Genomic DNA, 25,018 nt, shown 5'->3' with positions numbered 1-25,018 from the left:
AGAACCAGAGCAAAAAATGTAGGAGTGTTTTATTGCTTTCACATGTACAAGTACACTGGCACTAAACTAGGGACCACTGCTTCAATCTAACTTTTGTTACCCAGGGTGGATGGAATTTAGCCTACAGTATTTTAGGGAATAGAAACTATCAGAAAACCGTCTCTACACAAATAATTCTAATTAAACAAGTTAGTAGGAATGTGTTCAGACCAGCAGGGAAACTATTTCCTGTTATTTCTTATTCTTGTGTATGACAAAATAAAAATATGAGTTTTAGGGCAGTAGGGTTTGAGACATTTGAGAAGGATATTTAAATTTAGAAGAGAGCAGATTAGCAGTTACCAAACAGTGGTTCATCTAGAGAAACACTGTCGCTGACAATATTTGGATTGAGATAGAAAGCTAAAAAGTCATGTAACGGACAAGTCTTATAATTCTACCTCCAGAGGAAATGTCTTCCTGACCCTAAATAGGAAGTGTCTGACTTTCATCCTGGAACATGAAGTTTTATAACTTTTTGCATGTTATTTTCTATTTAAGGCAGCAGCAGAAATTCTTATTCAACTCCTGCTAAAACACATGCTTGAGTAATGAGTTCTGAAAGTCTGTGTGCTTTTTGGAGAGATATGTTTCATCAGTTTGAGGGGTATTGCCATTTTAACCTCACCAGAAACTTCCTTGGGCTCTTTCTTTTGCAGAACCTAAGGAAAATTTTGCTTATACCTACTGTATCATCCCTTGTTTGTTCCTTCACAGCATCTAATAGCCTGACCTTTCTGTCTCTGCCTCACACAGCAGCCTATTTTTGTTCCTTCCTCTAAACCTTTTCCTGCTGTATTCTTATTTCAGAGAGGATCTGAGTTCAACACAGTGATTCCAGTTATACCACTTTACAACCAGGTTTTCTAAAATGCTGCTGGACATAGTCTCGCTTTCCACTAAAATGAGATTCCTTGGCAACTGTCTACAGGCAGCAAAGATTTCCTGGAAAAGGGAAAAAGTGGTCCAAGAAATGTGTGCAAGACAGTATGACAAGTTCTCTGCCTAACAGCCCACAAGTTTAGTCTTGCAGATATTTGGGGGTTACTCTCATGGTATGCACAAATCTATTCCAAGAAAGGCACTGACAGATTCTGCAAAAACATAGTATCTTAACATGGTCCATATTAGCCTTTAGCATTTTCCATAGCCCTTCATCTTTTTGAGATACCTTGCATCAAATGCCCCCACAGTATGAAACGTTAAAACACTTAATACTAGAATAAACATAAATTCTTCAGCTATTGCACATCAAAATTCTTTATCGGGAATATGGAAATTCTTCCTCCACTGAAAGAAAATTACTTTAGTGAGGCTCACAGCCCTGAGCACAGAACCTGAAATCTCAAACATCCTACAAATTGTAGGAGGTTGTGAGGCTAGAGGAGTCTTACTGCTTCTCATAAAAATCCTTGAAGAAATAAGATGCCATCACTGAAAATACAAATATGCCCTAAACGATTGGAACAGAACTTTAGATAGGCAAAATAATCTTATCCTGTGTGCCAAGACACATCTGTCTAGACTGATTTCCTCATCTTGCAGCCAAACTGTTCTCCCTGCAGCAGTCAGTCATACCTTTCAGTGGGCTCTCTGTCCAGATGCACAAAAATATCCAGAGGAGGACCTCTGGAAAAGTGCATGTTCTGTTGGGCAAAAACTGTTGGAACGGTGTCACCGGATAAAGAGGATTCTTTTTGAAGCACCTTGGGTTGTAGTGGTTAATGAACATGCCATTGTGCCAGCAGCAGAAATAAATTAAAGTCAATAATACTAAGTTGAAGAGTTGAACTAGTGAAAGTGCCAGAGGAGCTGAATCCCTACAGATATACACAGAAGGCAAGAAAAAAAGATCTATGCATTGCATCACTCTGTATATTCCATCAGTAAGTGCCAGTGGAAAGGAAGATTGTAAGAGACTTTTATGTCTGACACCAGACAATTTGGGCAGATTTGTTCTCTACTCATTTTCACCTAAAGTCAGAGGGAAGTCAAAATAAATGGAAAAGAAAAAAAAAATAGGTGGGCTGCACCACACTGAAAATAAAATAGGTGACTAGTGTCTAAATCAAAGGTCTGAAAAATTAGACCAAATTGAAAGGGTCTGTGACTGATCTAAGAGTGAAGACCCAGTACCCTAGATGAAAAGAGGACAAAGAGTTAACCAAGACTTTGATGACAGGCCATACTGTGACCAGAATCTAAAATGGGGAAAAATCACATAATTGTCATGCCTTTTACCAGGAAACCCAAAATTAACATTTCCCCAGACATCTCAAATTTTGCGTGAAACAAATTGCTCATTCCAGAATAAATGTTACTGTGTAAGGACCATGCTTGAATATCCTCAGCAACATGAAACCCCAAAACACTACATGAAAAAAAGTGTGAAGCAAACTTTTTTCTTCTGAAGTGCGACATTCATGCTTCTTTCACTTCACTTACTAGTATGAAGAACAGACTTACATCTAAACTTAAAAGTTGATGGAAGATGAAGGAGAGGGGGAGAATTCATTAAGACATTATAATAACAATGAAGCTCCTATATTTTTGAAATTCCTTTGTCTATATTTTAATAAATGGTGAGAATACTGAAGTACTTACCATAGAAAGAAAATACAAAGAAAATATGTACAAGATGGCTGCTGCTTCTTGCAGACTTGATGCTTCTTTCTCAGACAGAAGTTTCAAATCACAGCTTTCCCCACAGAGAGCTCCACTACATCCTGAGTTTCATCTTTCCAAGGGAGAATCTGATCTGCAAACACGGACAGGTACTTTTTGCACTATACAGGGTGAGACAATGGTGGAACTTCCCAGCATAACACAGAACTTAAGGGTTGTTTACTGAGGCAAGAGGGTCATGCCATGTAGATTGTATCCCTGGACTTTTCTCACTTGCCGGGGCCTTTGGAGTGGTGCTCATCTACCCTGGAACAGATGAGGAGTGATTCCTACAAGATCAAACACAATGAAGAAGAAATATAGTTTGCTCTTTTTTACACCACCAGCAAAATTTCAAGCTGAGTGACCCTTGTTTCCAAAAATAGGTCCAAGAATTCTAGGCCTGCTATCATTTGGAAAGTTAGCATACAAGAAATCTGCTTCAGTTACCATCACCGAACATATTACCATTGCTTGGATTCAAAGAACACTGAAGTGAAAAAGTATCAAACAGAAGCTCAGACTGTTTGTTTATATTCCTTTTTGTTTATTGTTCTTAATACTTTATTAGGAACCACTTGTCAGTTGTCTATTTGTAAGAACACGCAAAAATAAACAGAAGCTGCTCACTTCTACAGTGGAGACTCAGTGGAGTCTTTTAGTTTGCACAGAAGTGTCTGCAGTAGTCTTCCAAATCAGACAAAGACAAGGTTTAACTACCTACTGTCTCTTCTTGACGTGCATGTAAGGATTACAGGCTACTTGGGAGAAAATTAAAGCAGAATAAAATTGTTTACAGATTTAAAACAAAATCAGCTAGAACCAAAGAGATGCTTCAAGGTAAACAGAAGGATTTCACTTCATTAAGCAATTTTTCCTGGCAAGAATCTAAGACCATAGCAGGTACTTATATTTTCTGCTCATGCCTCACATACACTAATGTTCATCACCAACTACAGCAATGTACAGAGATGGACAAAACCTTGGGTGGGGATTTTTAGTTCAAGGGGTAGTTTTTCCTTACAGACGAACACAACGTAATTTAATTTATTGCTAGCCTATTTTTTTGCTACAATCATTTTACACATAAAAAAGATAAAAGCAGATGTAGTGAAAAGGCATACTATATCAGACCAAAGAGCAGTTCTGTGTAAAAGCCCAGCTGCAGCCCTGTCTCCAGCAATTGCCAACAGCAATGTAATAGGCAGGTGCACAGAAATACTTACCAATATTTTCCCATCCTTTAGAAATTTGTATCTCGAAGACTTATAAGCCAGAGGTGGTGTCTCTTTTTAATAGCCCTTCATGGCAAGGTTATTCCCCTTTTTCATCCTGCCATGTTGCAAACTTTTCTGCAGCCAATGCAGTAGCATTATACAAGTGACCAGCTAAATATTTCAGTTTGCTGAGAAGTTGTGTGTACTTTAGCCAGTACCATTCTTACCCAAGGAACAGAGACCACATAAAAGCAAGACATGTTTTTTTTTTTTCTGGGGGCTAAAACAAATTCACTTACAACACATGATGATTAGAAAGGAGGAAACTACAATTCCAACAACAATATGGACAGTTTCTACTGCTTGTGGCACTGAGCTGCCTTAGTTATTTCCTGTCACAGGAACCAATTGCCAGTTGCTTGACACTGCTTGACATCTCTGAGACAGCTTATCAACCATGACTTGAGCTTTTTACTGCACGGAACTTCAGAAGACAAGACTGTTCTTTGTGCCCATCCTGGTTTGAAGATTTTTCAATGGCTTCATTATTCTGAAGCTAGTGAAGTATACTTGATTTCCACTGTCATGGAGTTTTTGGGTAAGAACAGCATTTGTCTAAACACACAGGTTATGCTTTCACATCATCTGGATCCTTCATTTGGAAGAAAAATACTCGAAATAAACATGAGAGGAACCTCCAAGCCACCATGAAGCAGTTAAATTCTTCTGGAAAATCATGAAGAATGTTGGCAACATGCTAAATATTCAGACTTCTTGGTGAAAAACCAACCAAACAAAAAAACCAAACCAGGAAAATCTGAATGAAGAGAGTAATTAGTATTCCCTGAGCATATTGAACTCAGGCTGTTATCTTGCCAGACAAGGACTTGCAGTGCAAGGTCTTTTATTGAACAAGCTTGAAATACACCCTTATGTGAAGAGGCTGATGAAAACTTTCTTCAACTTCTTTGTTTTCAAGCACAACATGAGTCTGGTATTTCAAAGGGCTGGGAAAAAAAAAAGAGTCACAGCACAACCCCCAAATCCAGCATTTCAGGATGAGATAATGGAAATCTTGTGCTTCTTAGAACTCCTCAACAGAGGGGCATAGCTGCTCAAATAGGACAGGTAACTTCCTCTCTACTCAACTAGGTCAAAAAGTCCTAAGCACAATCACTCCCTCCTATACTCTGCCGGATACAGCTCTTCACCAAAAGAAAGAAATCCACATTTGACTCTCAGTGGTCCATCAGATGAAAGCTAGCATTTATCCCAAGAGCAAATCTCCTGGAAAAATCTAAACCTGGGTAAGAAATTCCTGAATATTCAAGAAGGAAAAAGGTCCTAAATAAATGTGGTTCAGTAACCTATCCACTTAAATTCTGCACCTGAATTTTCTAAGTCTTTCTGTTTCCATACAATGGAGCTTTTAATGTCTAACTTTTCACCATAGTTTGAAAAGGAAGGCTACAAAATTATTTCCAACCATCAGCAAGCAGAAGCACAAACTCAAAGTATGCTTCTGGTAAACAATTTGATTACAACCAGGGCTGGCTGATTATTCAGCTTTATCTATCACAAGCCAACTGTTAGCTAGGAGACCACTAAAGACAGTTCAGAAATACCTCTGTTCACAAAGCCAAAACAAACATCAGTGTTTTCTAAAAGTGATGAGGACAATAAATATTGCTTTGTTGGTGTCTACAACCACTGTTATAAATGTCACTTCAAGGCAAAAAATAATATGAAAACATAGCTTTAATTCATGATGGGAAAATCACAGTTCAACTAAGTGTCTGATTTCAACAAATAAAGATTTGCAAGGTATAAAATGATCAGTTGCAAGAATACTAAGGTAAATGTAACTGTAAGGCATTTTTCACTGCTTGCATTTTAGTTTTTTGATTTGAGCTTGACAAGTAATATTTTAACAAGTTTGTACCTTATATTTTTTTCCATTTTAATAAAGTAAAATAAATTAATTTGAGTTCTAAACCCTGTATTCCATCTTTGTGTGTATGTATTTTGCTTTTCCTGCTGGCAAATGAACATATCAGACAAACAAATGCCATACAATTAGGTTGCTCTGTCATATATGCTCCAGTGAATGTTTTTGAAGTCTAAATCATGGCACTAAAATTAAAAATTTTTGACCCATTAATTTTTCTTAAAGAGTTTGGTTTGGTTTAGTACTTGAACATCTTAAGTGCACATTTCCATACCTGTTCTTGTTATTCAACACCAGTTCTAAAAGTAATCCCATTGAAATCAAGGGAATTTCTTCCAGAAATGAAATTAACCAGTAGGAGGGAAATGGCAGATTCCAACTAACCTCTGAATTTAAGAAACTGCAATTTTCCTCAAATTCCTGATTCTGTGTTGGAGTCACTTCTGTAATGCAGAGTTGAATGGTTGAATTTTGTTGCCTCTGATGGAATTAGTATTTTTATCCGTTTAATCCTCCCTTTCTTTTTGGTACCATCATTCTAAAGTTTCAGTTGGTTCAATCCTATCATAAAAATATTTACTTCATCATCCATGTCCTGAAAAGCAGGTAAAGAAGACAGTGAGCTGTGGATTTGTGTCCATCAGCATTTTGAGAAAAGCATGGTAAAATATATCATACTATACTTATTCTATAACAAGTGTCAAAAAACAATTCTAGACATGATAAACATTTTATTATATGCCATTGCTGAATGTGTTTTGAGTTCTACTAATTCACCAAATTGTGTAAAACCACAGCTGATCATATCAATTAAATCTCAGATTCCCTTTTCCCCACAAACACATATTTTACCATTGAAGTTAATCATGCCTAGCATTAAACTGCTATCAGCAAACCTTTATTTTGATAAAACATTCTGATAATAAAGTTGGATTTTTACAGTTCAAAACCTTTCACACAAATCAGAAACCAGGAAAAGGTTTATATTGATTGGCAGCCTCTTTGAAAGCAATCTGGACAAATAAAAGACTCTTATGCAGCTCAGGTGAAGACACAGTATGCCTGATGACACAGAGGAATCAGTAACTCAATTTTGTGATAATAAAATTTTCTGCAATTTTTTTGCCAACACATCAAAATTAAACCTCATTCACCTTGCTATCATCTATAGCAAGTTTACTTTAAGGGAGTTCTATTCATACATTAGTTATTTGTTTTAGAAAATAAGCACCGGCTGTATTTCTTTAATTGTTGTGTATTACACTGATGCTGCTTGTCTGGTAGAAGGCAGCCGTGCTACTGAACTCATGCCTTTTGTAGACCGCAGTCCATCCAAACTGCTGTCCTTGTGGCATGGAAAACACCACTAGTGTTTTCAAGTGAAGTTTAGATGACAAACATTTTTGTAAAGAAACTGTAAAGTTTAACTGCGGGTCTGCTGATCTACATTTGGTAACCACTGCCCTTACAGGCTGAGGAAGCTGTGACAGCAACGGAGCTGCCACTACTGAGAGAGGTCACCATTCTCCCTCCTGGCAGAGGTGTTACAGGTGATTACAAAATCAGCTGAAGTGTGAAAATGGGACATTCACTATGGAGGAGCATGTTGTGTCTGAGAAACTTGCTGAACTCTCCAACTTAAGCCACATTATTTTAACTTTAGAACTTGAAGTTTTCCCCATTTAACTATTGAATGCTTCACAGAATAGTTTGGTTTTGAAGGGATCTTTAAAGTTCTAGTCCACTCTCCTGCAATGAGCAGGGACATCTTCCACTATATCAGGCCTATTAGAGCTGCATCCAACCTAGCCTTAAATGTTTCCAGGGATGGGGCATCTTGCAAGGATGGAGAGAATTGGAGTATTGGACTAAGTGATGTAGGTTTTAAAACTAGCATGAGTTGCTCAGTTCTGGTCCCAGCACCAGATTGCTACATGTTTTGCTGGATAAATACAACTCAATGCAAACCTGAAATAATGACTGTTGTAACACCAATTCTTCACAGTTGTCTGGAGACAGTAACTTGGTTTGACTGAAAAAATGAGAGCCAAAGAAGGGGGGTACTGCTATACAGTCATGACTGTATCTTAAGGGGGTACTCTGCAATACATTTTTGTATTTGTCTCCTCACCTCTCCTCGGTGGGATTTAGCTACAATATCAATTTCATTAATGTTCATTAATGTTCATCATTAGCACTTGGATGTGTATCTGGTATATTACTGTAAAGAAATTCTGTCTTGAATGAGTCCTTCTGAGAAGTTCTGCAGTGGATGAAAGCAAGAGCATTTGGTCAATCATCTAGAAGTACCTGAGAATCATATAGGCAACTTAGATTTGTAAATAATTCCAATCTAGTTTAGTTTTGGTTTAGAAAAATCCGTTTACTCACAAGCCCCTAAAGAGAGACACAGAGGTCCCCAAAGCCTTCTGCCCAGTTTTAATATTATTCATAATGATTTCTAGGTGACTTTAACTGGGTTTCCAGCAGAAAATGGAATTTCATATACACTTATTTATACACTTATGAGCTAAAAAGGAAGGAAGCAGGTGAAGGACTGTGTCATGCAGTGAAAACTTACACACACAAGGACCAGCGTTTGGATGGGGAGAAGAGCCCTAAACACTCTCATTGATCCTCTGTCCCAGCTCTATATCTGCACCCATGCACCCAAAACACTGCGCAGATTTCTTGATTTCACCAGCAAGGGAAGTGCAGGGGAAGCACACCTGGGAAGCCAGGAGGAGGAATGAAGGACAATTTCTCCCAGGACTCTCAGGAGTGGGGCATGTAGAATCAGCACTGCATCATCAGTTCAAAACCCTACAGTCTGACACAAAGCCAGGATCTGTGGCTGCTTACAGTGGTGCCCATGGCCACTGCTGCCACTGCTGTTCTTGGCCCCACTGCCACCAGTGAGCGGTGCCTGACAAAAGGAACTGTGGAAACCCTTTGCTGTATTCCACCGCAACTGCTGGCCAGTTCTGGAAAGCCGTACAGAAACTGAAATGAGGTAGGAAAATCACTGATCTCCCAACAGCTGCAACTGGCAAAAATCTCCAGTTGATGCCCCTGAATGGTACGACCCAGTAATGTTGTGCAGTGGCATTTGTTCAGCCCTGACTCATAGACAGAAGAATGCCACTGAATGAATCACCAGCAGCATTTTCCGCAGTATCTAACGAGGTAGCTCATCCAAATATTGATCAGTCCCAAGTCTCTCTAGTTCTTGAGATCTGAGATACCATAGTCTATCATGCTATTCACCAGTAAAATTCTGCATTTGGGAAAGGGGGCCTAGAGTGAGAAACCAGGAGATGACCAAACATTGGTTGGTGCATCCTTGGTTGATAGGAGCTACCTTCTGCCCACTGTGAAGCTGTAAAAATTATATGAACACTGCTGAAATGCAAGAGAAATTGGAACTTAGTAAGTAACTAACAGAGAGCTTTAAGGCAAATTAACAAAACCACTTTATAAAACATCTCATTCTCTTTGGTCCACTGCTGCAGAAGGTCATGAAGCCAAACACTGTGGTAAAATAATTTTGATCCATAACGGCTGAAAGGACAAACATTAAGCAGAGGATAATCACAAATTAGCATTCAGAACACCAGCTGAACATTGCAGGTGTTGAGGGAAGATAGTTTCTCCCTGCATAAGTTCCCAGAAAAGCACGTTTCTTCCCTTTCCTCTCAGATGTTGGACACTACGTACTTCAGCAGCAGGCAGTGCCCACAGTCCTGTTCTGCTCAGCCTCAGTCCTTTGACTTTCACTGTGGTAATGGCTGTATAGGAAAGAGGCAGCCCTTCCTACCCGTCACTCTACCCAGCAAGAGCCCAGTCTGGGCAAGCAGGCTGATTTGATTTGAGTTGCATGTTACAGGAATTACTACTACAGTAACCACCCAAAACAGTGGAGGAGAAGCCTTACAAGAAGCAGTGCAAATGCATCAGTGAGGTGGCTTTGGTGCCCAGTATCTCCACACAACACACCTCTCCTGTCCCAAGTGACTACCGTAACTGATGGAACCCAAAGTCATGGACTACATGAACTCAAAGGACATTTTACGGACATTTTGCAAGGGTGATCCATTGACTAATGGAATAACATCTGTGTGTTACATCAAATTATGGGAAGAAGAGTGGTGGTTAGTGCAGTTGTATTGAATAACGTGGGGCCTGGGCATGGTGTAAATGGTAGGGAACAAGGAGTGCAACATGTGCGGGGTGTGGCTGGGGTAAATTTCTTCACAGTGGCTATGTGAAGGGCTGTGTTTTGGGTTTGCGCTGAAAACAGAGCTGAGAATGTAGGGATGGTTTTGTTATTTCTAAGCAGGGCTTACACAACCAAGCCCTGACCCCAGACCCCAGACCCCAGTAGAGGGCTAAGGTCAAGGCCCCGGTCCGGCCGAACCCCGACCCCACTGACCCCACTGACCCCACTGACCCCACTGACCCCACTGACCCCACTGACCCCACTGACCGCTTCCCGCTCTCCCGCACGCCCCGCCCCCTCCGACCCGACCACGCCCTCCTCAGGCCACGCCCCGCCTCACAGAAGCCACGCCCACCTGCCATGACCACGCCCCTCCCTCCGGCCGGCGCCCCCGCCCTCCCGCACGGGAGGACTTCGCGCAGGCGCACTGCGCGCTGGTGCCAACTGCCCCCTCGCGGCCCCCCTAGCCCTCCCCAAAGATGGCGGCCGCGCGCCGCTGGGCGAGGCAGCGGTCAGAGCTGAGGCGGTGGGGCGGGGGCGGCGGCGGGAGCGGGGGGCAGTGACAGGTGCGGGGAGGGCAGAAAGAGGCGGCAGAGCGGCGGCAGCCGGAGCGCAGGTACCTCGAGTGGGCGGGCAAAGGGGTGGGGGAAGCACCGCCCCTGCCCGAGCTGCGCCATCGGGAACTCCCCCCGGCGCTCCCCGCCCCGGCGCCGCTGCCCGCTGGCGGCGGAGCGCGGACTGTTAGCCGGGAGAGCCGCGGGGCCATGGCGGTGAGTAGGCGCTGATGGTGAACCGCCGCCTTCCCCTCCGCGGGGCGGCGAGAGGGGTGCGAGGGAACCGGGGCAGCGCCGCTACCTGCCCCCGGTGCCTGAGGAGCGGCGCTCCCCGCCGGGAAGAACCGGGAGCCGGCGCCTCCGACGGAGCCCCGCGAAAGAAACTTTGTGTCTCCCTCCCCTCCGTCTCTCGGAGGTGCCTCTGCCGGCCGGGGCGCGGGGATCCGCCCGCTGTCAGCGCCGGGCTGCGGCGCGGCGGCCGCGGGAGGAGGCGGTGGTTGCGCCGGAGAAAGAAGCAGATGCGGAGCGCGACCAGAACAGCTGAGCCGGCTGTGACAGGCGGGGAGGAGAAGGCAGTGGTGGTGTTCGACACCTCTTTCTCGTTGTTGTTGTTGTTATTGTTGTTGCTCTCCGCCTAAGCCGTAAAGGTTCCCTCGTAACGCCCAGCTAAAGGGATTGAGCTTCTCTATGTAGGTAAAATAATCTTCCCGAAAACACGGTAATCATCTTGCCGACTGCTAGCAGAGGTATTATTCTTTCAGCCAGATTTACTCCCGATTCCCCCCTCCCAGAGTATCGCCCAACCTAAACAGAAACTTTTCGTTGCTTACAGGCAACTTAGAAAGTGAAACCAACTAAAAGCAAAAATGAAACTTTTCAGCTGATTTTTATTGTGCGAAGTAAAGAAAATAAGCAGTAGAAACAAGGGAAAATACATTTGGTAGGAGCAAATGTTATAAATGGCACCTCAAGACGTGTTAGTCATTTGTTTAACCCTATCAAAGGCAATTTATTAGCCACCTTGGATGTCAAGTGTTACTCTAGAACATTTCGTGTTATGATGTAATTTCTGAGAAATGTTATTTGTTTTTAGAATTTAAGTCTGCATTTGATCAAATACATACCTGTTTAGAAATGCCTTAAGTTTTCAAGGAGACTTAAAATCTCTAAATTTTTGCTGCTGAGTACTTGGCAGCTTCTGTCTCAGAAGCTGTAGGACCCAGTCCTGCTAAGCTTTCTGCTTAAAAGAAGCTATTTTGTTGTTATGGCAATGGGAAACTTTATGCTTTACACAGCATAGAAATTTAACTGATGTGAATCTGCATCCATAGATGTGTTTATTTTCTGTGTTGTGAAATAGCATGAGTCACAGCAAATCAGTGGTCCTTAAAATTCAGAGGATGATCGGTTACATTTTTTCTGCCTCTTTTTCATTTCTTAAGGAAATGGTCTCAAAGAATTACGAAATTTAATCACATGATGAATGGGGAAGTAGCAGGCTGCCAGGTAGGGAGAAAGCTGTACACACATGTGAAAGTCAGAAATATCTGAGGATCTCTAGCACTCAATGTTGGCAAATTGGATAGAGTTCTTGACAGCCAGTGTTTCTACTAAGCATGAGGGAGCAGGAAGGGTGCTGGTCAAGTTTGAAAACACAGCATCTAGTCTAGATTCACTCTCTGTACATAAGTCATCTTGACACACATGTGTTGAATCTGGGAGTTGTTTTGGCAAACTACACCAGAATGATTTTTCTGGTGACTTTGGGGGGGGAAAATTGATGTGCTGTATCAATTCCATTGGGGCACTGGTTTTTGGCAGATGAAGCACTGGTTAAGAGAGACACAGATCCTTGTCCTCAGAAAGGCCAGGACTCAGTGATCTGTTGCTTAGGTCACTTGGTCAGGAGGTGAGCAATCTGCTTTGAGCAGAGTCACAGGCTGATTACTGTAGATGATGATAATATTAAAGCAGAATTAGATGAGTGTCTCAGGGGTTTTTTTCAGGGCAAATGGAGCTCTTCTGAGGCTTTTTGCTGTATGACAAGTTCTAGATGTATGAGTTACATGAGGCTCAGGTCATTACACCCAGCACTAAAGTTACCTGATTTCAGTCCATTAAGGGCATTTCTGCCTTTTTCAAGTTGGAGTTTCTACTAGTTTGTGAACTTAAAACTCAAAAGCTTTAGATTTTTATAGGCAATGATGTAATGGAGCTGCAGAAACTTGAATTATGATTTGGACTAATAACTCATTTGCTTTGGGCTGTGAGTCCTGTGGATCTTGGGATGCTTTTCTTTGTTATTCTTTGCCTTGTGGCCATTTAATTTTACTTGAATTTGGACCTCCATCGGCTAACTCAGTGTTATGCTGATCATTTTGGCTCAAGATCTCAGAGATCTTTTATAATTGTTCTTGCTGCTTTAACTGCTTAACTGAACATGTCTCTGCAGTGTTCTGTCTTAGGACTTAAGGAAAACTCTTAAAGCCTGACTTTAGGAGAGGTTCAATTTTTCATCCTTGTCAGTGCTTTCTCATAAACAGCTTTAACATATAAATGCTTTTAGACAATGCCACAATTTACCCTGCTGGCAGGTCACTTCTGAAATAGCGTATGCTGTTTTACAAATGTTGGTCCCTAGAAATATTGAATGCTGGGAAGGTGTTAAGTGCTGGTGTTCTGATTGTCTGTTCATGCCTCTGTCAGTGACAAATCCTGTAACCCAGCCCTGTCCCCCTTTTTGGGAGACAGTTTTTGTGAGGATGCAGGCCTACTTCCTAGATAGTGTTGTCTGCATCCATTGAAGTTCCTTGTCAGTGCCTTCTGAAACCTCAGGAATTCTTATCTTCCTGTAGCAACTTCGTATCTTTTTTTGACCTCCAGCATCTAATTGTCATGGGGTTTTCTACTTCAGTCTCTGCCAAAATGTCTACAGATAATGTCATGTTCCATCAGTGCGTTTCAGTTATCTAGAATATGAATTGGATTCTCTCTGTCATAGGTGTCAATAACACTTCTATATTTTATCATTGATTTCTTTGAGACTGTTGGCTTGGGGAAATTCCCAGGCAATTTGTAGTAAAATTCAACTTCACTGCAATTTAGAGTGCTTGAGTTGAATTGAGAGCCATTGTTTTTCCTGTAGGACCAAATCTCAGTAGAAATGGATTTGCCTTAGATGGTCAAGTCTTTAGCTTAACTAAAAGATACTGTCTGTATCTCAGGAAAGCGATAATAGTTTGGAATGAGTACACTGCTGCTTTTTCTGTTCAGCAAACATGAACAATGTTTATTTTGCTCATGGGGCCTATGTTTCCTGAGCTACAGAAATGACTGGCTTTTTGCTTGTTCTTTGCCATATACAGTAAACCTTGAGCTTCCTTAATGCTGATGTTCACTTGATGTCAATAGAAAAACACTAGCAGCCTTTTTCTTAATCTTGGCTATTCATGAAGTTTAATGGTTGTGTTTATGTCTAGTAGTATTTTGGATTGTCATCCTGAGGTCCGTATTTTGTAGGGCTGATGAGGTAGCAGGATGTTTAGGAAATGTCTGTAACACTTAATACTATTACATGTTTCTTTCAGGTTGTCATCTTTAATTGTTCCCATTAATTTACATTCGGTTTCAGATAGAACAAATATTTTTGAAGTCATTTTGTTTGCCCCCCAGAAATCTGGTCCCATTCCAGCTGCTGTCACACTCTTGAGCCTGTAACCACTGAAAATCTGCAGACTTTTTGTTAACCTGTCAGAGATGACTTTAGTGAAATGTAAATTAAGATAGAATTTGTTATGCTCTTTTGTCAATAATTAAATAGAAATTTTCTATTTAAAGCTGTTCCTTTCATGGTGGACTCTTGATGTACTCTCTTGTTAGGTTATGCACCTTTTCTTGGTTGTGTTGATGATCTGTTTTGGTTACAACACATGCTGCAGAAACTGTTGCTCTTCACTTTGATGGCTCAGTTGTATAGAGGACTGTGTTACTGCTCTTCTTGGATGTATTGATTTAGAAGGCTTTTGCAGTACGTCAGGAACAGAGTATCCTTTTATTTTCTAAATTCTGTATTAAAACTTTAGCACCATGCTCATTAGTGATGATTTCACAGCACATTTCAAAGTGAGTTAGACTGGACATGCTTAGCGTTCTTTGTTCATGGCTCCAAGTAAACTTTCACTGTTTATATCTAGGCAAGCACATTTGTTGGCTTCAATCTCACTAGACCTACCAATGTATCTATCAGTTTGCTTAACAGAATTTATATTTTGGTCTCCCTTTAAGTTTTTACTTTTTCAGGATATGTGGACCTTCTGCTCATGCTGCTCTGCAGTCAAAATATCACTTATGTTAACATTGGTACCCTCTCTTTCAGTTTAGTACCTTGGGTGTCAAACACCATCCCAACAGCAGTTTGCAGAACAGGAGCACTGAATATGCCTATACTGTACCTCCCCCAAACTTTGCTGCTAGAGTTGTTCCAAAGCATTTAGGACAGATGAAAAGATATGCTGCAAAATTCTGCTTTTAAAGACAGTGGAAAAATATTGTACCTTATTATGTATTTAATTACTTGGGGCATAGCAAGTTGTCAAAGATGAAATTATCTGCAAGTTTGCAATCCCAGTTTGACCAGAAGAGGTAGTTTTTATTAGCCATTAATAAGAGGAGCACAGCACTTTCTAAGATGTAATAAATGTCTTTAACAAGGTCCAAAAGTATTTATACTTTGACAGGTATGGATAGATAGTAACTTCATTCTGTAACTGGGAGTGAAAAGGAATACACAGGGCACGAATGTTAACTTTACCTTCTGCATAACAGTTCTTTTTGAATTTGCTTTGGGTTTTTTGTACCTTGGTTGAATTTAAATCTGTGAAGCTCAGCTCTTATTTGCTTTTGATTTTGAATAGCTTGAAGTGAAAATGCACTTAGCAAACCTAGAGCTTTACTGTTACCGGCAGTAAAAAGTAAAAAAACTCTGTAGTTCACAAATGTAAATACTCCCTTGTAAATGGGATAGAGTTTCCCCAGTATATAGACCCAGTGTCTGTGGTATACAGGATCCTACAAGCATGGGCTGCTGCCCAGCTGTTGTCTCATTTGCCCTTGCTAACATAGTATACTCCATACCATATTTTACTCCTTTGATTATAAAATAAATCCTTCTTTTCTAACTTCCAGTTTTTAAACTGCAGGGTTTTGTTTTTCATAGTTTGTTGTCCTTTTAACTGGAAGAACTGTATCTACTAGATGACTTCACAGAAGGAAATGGAGACTACAGAATGGCAAGTGGACTAATTTTACTCTGTGGTGGAGGAACACATTTTAGGTAGAGATAGCAAATCAGGTAGTAATGAGCTGAAAAAAGTGTGCATGGAGCTGGAAACTTATTTGTAAGCAAAAATTTAATGGATAAGAAGGTTCAGCACAAACTTTGGTGACCTGCAATGCCTTGGCAATGAGAGGGGGCCATGACTATAACTATGCATTAATATTTCAAAATACATATTGGTAGGCTGTTAGGGGACTTTCTACAGTAAGAATAAATGTCATAAAACACAAGAGTTACCACGCCTCTGCAAATCTTGTAGAGTCTATTAAATGTAAATGGGGAAGATGACACTGTAAGACAAGTGTTTACCCCTTTAGTCTAGTATGAAAGTGGATTGAAGATATTGAAATGAAGTACTAAGAAGTTAGGACTAAAAGAAGCTGTGGAAGTGAGTAGTGACTGTTGGCAATGTTAAGTCTTAGATGCAGCTGAAATTTATATTGTTTTAATTTGTTCAGGTTTGCTAATAACTTGTCTGCCCCCATTTAAGAATATTAGTATATATGCACATTCCACTCAGTGGTGGCATTTCAGTGGTGAGGATAAGTTACCATAAATCAAGCAATAGATCTTGAAAGTACCCCAGTACATTTAAGTATGTACATCATGGCAATACAGCTCAAAACAAATCAGTTTCTGACTTTGTGACTGTATTGTTGTTATAACAAATAGATAGCTTTTCAGTGTTGCAACTTCATATGGAAAACAGGAAGCTGAGAGCAGCTTTGTTCTCTTGACTTGATTGGGCAATCAAACTAGTTGGTCCCACAGTGCTTTGATTAACTAAAATTTTTCTAGGAGGGTGGTGTAGAACTTGGGAGAAGGGAGAGTATCATTTGAGAAACCCACTCTCGTTTTGCTGGTCTTCACCTTCAGTAGCTGCAGACACTCCTCCACTGGAGAACTCTTGCATGAGGAGCTCATTCAGACTTCACGAGTTGCATTCAGGTTGAGATGCTGATTGACTGTTCTGCTTTTTTTTATTTTTTCTATGGGGTACAAGTAACTGCTTCAGTACCATTGTGGCTGAGTTCTAATGCACTATTAGGAAAGTGAAGCACCTAGCAGGGTGCCTCTTGACCTTTCTTACTATCATAGTCTGTAACTTCGTGAATGTGGTGCATTGAGACTGGCAGAAGCAGTTCCTCTTGAAGCACTTCCTCTCTGTTTATTCCTACACGTAGCATCCGTTTGTTTATTTGCAAAAATGAAATTGACCAGGAAACTTCTGTGTTAAAACTGACAAATTCTTATATGACTAATTTTAAATTGCATCTGTTTGTTGACCACTTGCTGGCAGTGGTGGAAGTGGGATCTGCTAGAATGATTTAGCAGAACTGATTTAGAGCAGTTTAAATTCTTGATGATAGAATTCCCTTCAAATGTGTTTGTTAGGCCTCAGAAGACCTTCTTTTTTGGTGAATTTTTACTCTTGGGAAGTAGTTTTCATATGTCTGTCTTGATTTGTCATGTTCTGTTCTGTTGTCCTGTTCCTTATGGAAGCAGAGATCTGCAGCTTTTCCAAAAGAATCAGTGGAGAGAAATTTTAAAGTCTTAGATTTGTAGCCTCATTGATCCTACGTCACCTTACATTTGGATAGCACAGTTTTCATTTTTCAGAATGGGCAGGAAAAAGCTGTTTCATACGAGTTTTTTAAAAGCTGCTCATTCTGCTTGAGTCATGCACTCTTTGTAGCTCCAATACCAGCAGCTGTCTCTGCAATAAATTTATCTCACTGACCAGGTGCAGGCATTAATAAAAATATATCCATGTTTTTAGTTTGCGCTAAAGGTATCATGTGAAAAATTGTTTTGGAAATTTGTACTTGCTACTCATAACCTCTGAGAAAAGGGAGTCAATAACAAATGAGGAAGCAGCTTGTTTCTTGGCATTGAATTTGCTTGTTTTCTCAAAAACTAAGCATGTTATTAAACAGAAATGAAGGCAAGAGTAATAGTTAAGTGGGAAAGGCCAAGTTGGTTTTGAAGCCATGTGATTTTCAGAAAACAAACTGAAGGAAATCCAGTCCTGGCAGAAGCTTAGAAGAATCTAGTTTGGCTGGTATAAAAGTAAAACTAGGAGGGTTTAAGGAAATTCTTGAGAGTTACAAAAGTGTAAAACAAAACATAGTTTAGATCAACGTAGCATAAATAAAGAATTGTGTTGCAGATCTTTTACAAGTGGTGCAAAAAATACACTGTGCAGTTCATTCTCCTCATTTCTTCTTGAGGATGATTCCCGTGAGTATCTAAATGGAAGTTGTTCTCCGAGACAAAGCAGGTCACAGTATTGCAGCCTGTGTGTGTCAGTGCATTGGATTAATGTACGTGCTAAAGACTAGGCATAGGTTTGCACCCGACTGTTGACAGTTTGCTCATTGATTGTAAAATGCACACTATCAAATTAGTTCCAAATAAAATTAACAGATTAATTCCAATTTGTGTTAGGTTTGCACTTACCACTTACTAAAAGCTACAGAACCAGTTTAGACTTCTTTGAAGGTATAAGAGGGAGGGGTAAATAGGTGGGAAGTACTGAATTCTTCATAGGCAACAGCTTCAAGTTATATGTACTTCATCCAGATAAGGTTTGTGGATGTCTTTTTATAATACAATAATAACAACAACATTTAAAACCAGAATGTGGTGTTTTGAAGTAGTCTTGGTTGCACTGGTCTTGCTGTGTACAGTCAAGCGTTCAGCACTTGTACTGGGCAAGCTGAGGTACTAAATGTCCATGAACATATTGTGCCTTTACGGATGACTGGTTTATCACTGTCTAGTTTTTCCTCTATGCAGTCTTCACCTTCAAAAGTTTAGTTTCCTACATCAGCTACTATTAAAAACTTTGCCTTTTTGGCTCAGATTCAAAAACTGCTGGCTCATAAATACAAATGCATTAAACTTGAACAGCTGGGATATTTCCAGTTATCTACTATGCATTCTCATATAGGTTATAGTACCCATGGCATGAATGCATGAACTGCATTTGAAACTGCTCCTAAATCATTGCGCTTTAGAGTCTGGAGTATGAAGGTAACCTGAAATAAGTATTAATTTACTGTAGCACACTAAACTCCTGCAGTGCTAAGGCTTGCTGTTGTAGGGCTTGGCCATTCTTGCTCTGAGTAGATCAGGTGGTGATGATTGGGCGTGAGTTAGATCTGGTAACTGTTTGGCTGTTGACATGCAACTTGAATTTGCTCAGCAGTCAGTATTTACTTCATAAGAGTACTGCATTAATTTTACACCTTTTAGTGTTCACCTTCTGGTGGTAACATAGTTTGAACAGAGTTGTGTATTGTGTTTCTCAGACTTTGAGAATTACGTTGAGTGAGTGTCTGTGACAACACTTGAAGTATTTCCATAGTCATGGTAGATGTTGTCGATTCTTCTTTTTTGATAGGAACTTCCAGTGCTTATTAAAACCTTTTGTGTATCTTCACTCTGAAGTGACTGTCAGACTTTGTTGATTTAGTTCATGAAACAATACTATTTTTATAATTTTCCTGTATTGCCTATCTGTGACTTTAGTATTGTGACCAGCACTGAAGGGAATAGTCATTTCATTTTCAACGTACTTAAAAGGAGATTGACAAATTAGTGAAGGGGAAATGTTCCACAGAACACCTTTCTTCTAACAAAAAATAACCCTTCTCTGTTCCTTTGAAAAATATTTTATCAAGTGTCCCAGGAAAATATTTCTAAAACAGGAAAAATACTTTATCAGGAGCAAAGTGTATATTTTAAATAAATTGCATATTAATTGAAATAATTAGTTCAGAACTGAAAAAGAAAAGCTGATTTACTGTAATTGCCACATCTGAAACTCTTTGACTGGAAAATGTGGTAAATGTACAGGGAGGGGGAGAAATTGAAATCCTTCTGCTCAGTTCTGATTCTTAAAAACAAACACAAAACTCTTCAGCATGCTTCATGACTTTAATAGCTCAGCTACAACCTTATGGATCTCTGGGTAATTATATTCTAATACATTTCTATACCAGCTGCATCACTCTATCTGAGCTTTTTCCAGTAGTGCATTAAGTGATATTACTAACATCTGTTGTGTATTGTTCTTTCATCTTCACCCTTGGGCTGCATTGGAATATTAAAGAATTTTCCTCATTTTAGCATATTTGTACATCTTGAGCACTTCTATTTGTCCACTCTTGTCTCATAAGTTCTGAACTGGATGGCTGATTTGACAGATTGGAAGGAATTAGTAATTTTTACAAGTATCTCCTGCCTGACAGCTTCAGACATTTTAAGGACTGTAGAATATAATAAAGAATAAATTTATCTCACAGTAGGCACCAAAGAATGGACATGGTGTGTGTTTACTTATAAATGTCTCAATCACAGGAGAAGTTTAAATAGTAGCTTGCATCTTCTTGAAAAGAAGAGTCAGATGTGAGGCTCCAATCTATATAAAATAGGGCTTTTTTGCTTCAGCCATTTGAAAGATGTTTGTTTTTCAAGTGCATCTGCTGTCTTCATGTTGGAGAAGGCAGAATCAAAGCATTTCATGCATTAGGATTGGGTGATGGTTTTATGGTCTTTTTGGTTCTGTAAATTCATTCCTTGGTCTTCTGCAAAACCTAAGAAGTGTTGTCCCCTGTTCAGAGAAGCTTTCCTTTCTTACTGGAAGTTATCTGGACTGGAGGATGAGGCTTGCCTGTGGTTCCTGGGGGGAACATAGCTGCATGAAGACCCAGGTGAATAAGGAATGCATACCTGCTCTGCTGTGCTGAACCCACTGGGAAAACACACCTTACGGCAACCTTGAATTGGCAGCTGTAATATGATACTGGTTGAAGCATGTATGAAACTGCAGTACTGACAAAGAAATCATAGAAAAGCCCTGGTTTTTTTACTTCTTGTGTAAGAGCAATATGCAGTTTGGAAACATTTAGTATTGATTTCATTAAGCCCGTTTCTTACATTGCACCCTTCTATGTCAAATGCTTTTGTTTTGTCCTTGCTTAAACTTCTGTCCTTGTGTTGTATAGAATCAAGGCTCTTGTGAACAGCTCTCTGGAGTAATAAAAGTTTGTGTCTGTTGTTCACTAGATTTGACAGAATAAGGATGTGAAAGAGTATTAAGTTGCTGTAAGCATTGTGATGATAAGTAGGTAGTTAGAGAAGCAGTACTCTGTAAATTATAAAACCGAGGAGAAAAATAATGCAAGTTTCTCCTTCAGTAGGCACCAGCAGTACCACTGTGGAGTGTGGCCTTGTAAGTCCTCTAGTTGTGGGAAAATCAATTAATTATATTTTGTATCAAACTCAGTAACCAGAAGCAGTGAATCTCTAGGAAAGGAGTGGTCCATATGTTTTTCTTGTACACAGCAGTGTTATTAGCTTTCGCTACATTTGTCATAGTAGTGCCTACATCCCAGCTGAACTGGAAAGCCTGTTTGTGTAGGATGTTTAATGCAGAAATGTAACTTTTTAATTTGTAAGTATCCTCTAATGCAGTCTTCCTCCTCTTCTTAGGAGAAAGGCCAGATTATAAAGCAGTTCTGTTGTGGAGAGAGTTATGGGTATGTCTTCCAAAGTTTGAGTCTTAAGTGTCCAAGTTTGAGTTTTGATTACCACTGTCATTGCTGCTTTGAAGTTTTAATTGAGAATCTGACAGCTTTTAAGAGCTTGGAGGCAAACTATGGTCCCTTCTCTGGGTTCTGATCTACTGTAAACCATTTAACTTCTGCATTATGTGTTGTATTTTGTTTGACAGATATTCTGAAATTCATAAGAGAATTCTGCTTGACAGGGCCTTTGGAGATTGCCTTCTTCAGCCCTTTGTTAGGACCTTGCCATGGTCAGGTTTTGATTTTCTACAGCACTGGTCTCCAAATGTTTTGATCATGCACTCCATAAGTAAAGATGTTTGACTGTGCACCTCCAATATATGTAATCTTTTTAATTATATGCATATGCTACTCTCTTAATTTATGTATACTATAAAGCATACTCAAAAATTTTAAAAAAGGATAAGATAGAGATGAAAACCACTATTTAAAAGGGGGCTTTTTTCAGTGACAAAAAATATTTTCTTCTCACATGCCAAGAGTTTGACTTGTGCTGGGGTGTGTTTACCCCTCTTTGGAGACTACGGATCTACAGGATTAAGAATTTTGCAGCCTCTCAGGGCAATGTATGCCAGTGCTACATCACTGTCATTGTCAAGATACCATTTTTTTATCTTTATGAACAGACAGAATTTCCAGTGGTGCAGTGCATGCCCATCACAGAATCATAGAATATGCTGAGTTGGAAGGCACCTGTCATGATCATAGAGTCCAACTCTTGGCGCTGCCCAGGACACCCCAGGAGTCATGCCTTGTGTCTGGGAGCGTTGTCCAAACACTTGTACTTTTGCAACACACAACAGGAAGAGTTTGCTTTAAGGCTCTCAACAAGCATCCTTCAGGTAGTGGTATCCAGCTAGCAGGTGACCCCTGGCTACTCTAGTGCTCTTAGCTTCTCCTTGTCTTTCATGGGCCTAAGCCCAGGAACAATCTTTGCAGCATCTCTCTTATACTGGGAGGAGGAGGTGGCTGAGAAGAGAAAAATGAACGCGGTATTCCAGATTCCACCTTATTACCACTGAGTAGCAGGGAATAATTGCCTCCCTCAGCCCATTGGCTGCACTTCTCTGCTAATACGGCCCCATATGCCTTCCTTGCTACAGGACACATGCTGCTGACTCATGTTGTTTTACCTTGGAGATCCAGCTGATATAATGCTGATGTGTTTTTCAGAGACTATCCTTAAGATCAGCTGCTAGTCTCTTGGAGAGGGAAGTGCTGATCCTTTGCATGTGCAGAGGAAATGTACTGAATGCACTGCCCAATGATCTCAGCCTTACAACACTCCTTAACCCTTAGTGAACAACTGACTTGAGTAAAAAGCAGCGTTCTGTTGTGCTTTACAGCTTGAGGGTAATGCCACAGAAAAATTAAAGGATCAAATCTGAAGGCATTTAAGGATTGACTCAGTTAAATTGTCATTACAGTTCAGGAAGACAAACTTGCTTACTGGAGTGTGGGTTGGAACACAGTTCTTGAGCTTTAACATCATTTAGCCTTTTGCCTTGTTAGTGTAATTCATTCCTTAAAGGTTCCTCAGGCATAAGCCCTGGAGTCTGAACAAATCACATCCAGTAAATTTAGATACCCTCACTTTGTTTCAGCTTTAAAAGGCTTCAGAAAACTCTTTCAAGGTACTTTCAAATTCATATGATAATAGGGAAAATTAATAGCAGTTCAGGTGGGGGTAGTGGGCAATAGGTAGTTTATAGTGTAAGTCTTGTACAAAGCTTTAACCTACACAATTTGGTTGTAATCTCAAGAGACCCTATACTTTCCTTGCATTGTAGAACAAACTCAGTGGAGATGCAGTGTAGACTGAGTTTGCAGTCTTGAATTCACTCTGAATGTCTGCTGCTAGTTCAGTATATGCAGTAGCAAGACAAGAAATTAAATAGCTGTTCATGCACAGTTGCTGCTGTGCATGAAGCAGTATAGATTTCTAAATAACCATGCATTTAATGCTCCACCAGTAGCAAATTACTTCTCGGCTGCTTCTGTGCTTAGCAACTGAGAATTACCTATCTAGTCAACTAATGTGTCCTCTTCCTTATCTGATCCCTTCTAATATGTCCACAAGAATGGTGCAGTGAGTAGGCCTTAAATAAATCCTTTGGTTGATCCCATATGTTATTTTACCCCTTCTGAAGGCTGCTGCATCAAAGTTTTCAATGGTGCAGGAAATCTGACAATAGGCTAGTGAATTGTTTGTAGTGGTTCTGCAGTCTGAACCTTTACCTGTTGTCCAGGTGCAAGTTGTTTTTCTTGTGCCCTTTTCATTACCTAATTAAGTCCTGAGTATATCCAGAAGCTAGATAGAGTTGGAGGACAGTTACATCATCTGAAGCAGTTTTATGAGGATTAAGACTGAAATTACTGTATGCACCTACTTTGCTTTCAGTATTTTCAGTATGGAACAATATGTTCAAGAAGTTGTTGCTCACACTTGGAACAGTTAGCAGCAATTTTTGGTCAGAAAACTGGAGACAAAGCTTGTGAAGTTACTCCAGTAGAGATGGTAGGTATTTCCAGCCAGAGGCAGGACAAGCATCTTCCTCTCCATGTTGCTAAGGGAGGTAGACCTGTTGATATAACTGATAAAACCTTTTGGCAAGCTTGTGTTTGACTGTCCACTTTTATTATTCTGTCCTTGTCAGAATCAACCCTTCACAGGATTGAGTTCATTCTCTTTAGTTTTAGAAGGAGTAGCTTTACCTTTATGCATTAATACTTATTGCTATGCCTAACTTTTTTAGCTATTCATGCTATTTTAGTTTAGTGAAATGACTCAGTCTCTTATCACTCTCATGACTTGTCATTTCCAGACTTCCTTTTGACTTCATTTTTTTATTTTTCCTGAGAGCCAAGTTAAATAATGTTCTGTAATGAGAAGTCAAGAACTGAGACCTTCCCTTCCTATTGGAAACTCACATGGCTCAACAACTCTGTATTTACTGTTAATATTTAAGTACTTTCCATCCAGTATTAATCCATGTAATATCTGTTCTGTTTTTCTATTGAAGAGAAATGCTCTCTAATGCCAAATAAGATTTTAAGATTGTTTTTCCAGTCCACTTATTAGTACCTTTTCCAGCAATATCCATCACCAGAAGGTTTATATGAAGTTAATTGGACAAGGTTTTTTCAATCAATCTTAATTGTATTTTAGTTCTTTACAAATAACATCCAGTGTTGACCATTTTTATTTGGCGTCAGGTTGTTGTTTGCTAACAGGACTAGATTGTCCCTTTTACAACACAGTATTTAATGCCAAACTTCTAGTTTTCTTCCAGACCTCTGAGACTTTCCTAGGACTCAAGTTATTTGCAAGTCTTTTTCAAAGGTCTAGGTAGATGTCTTCAAGAGGTCTTGAATGCAAGCTACTGGGATCTGCTGATCTAAAGGTTCTGGCTGCACAGGAGGTCCTTGCATTGAATATGATATAATT

The 25,018-nt window shown here is 40.0% G+C and overlaps 1 protein-coding gene across 1 annotated transcript in view; it reads left to right on the top strand.

Annotated features, from left to right (window-relative positions):
* Positions 1-10,794: 10,794 nt before the first annotated feature.
* Positions 10,795-25,018, top strand: part of FNDC3A (fibronectin type III domain containing 3A) — a 112,286-nt gene continuing 98,062 nt past the window's right edge. The window contains exon 1 of the mRNA XM_082278899.1: positions 10,795-10,857. The gene's annotated coding sequence lies outside the window, so the exon portion shown is untranslated. The remainder of the gene's footprint in view (positions 10,858-25,018) is intronic.

This window comes from Coloeus monedula, assembly GCF_965178545.1.
Source record: "Coloeus monedula genome assembly, chromosome: 3".
NCBI lineage: Eukaryota > Metazoa > Chordata > Aves > Passeriformes > Corvidae > Coloeus > Coloeus monedula.
Note: the sequence above shows the minus strand (reverse complement) of the source record. Positions and strands in the feature narration are given on the sequence as shown.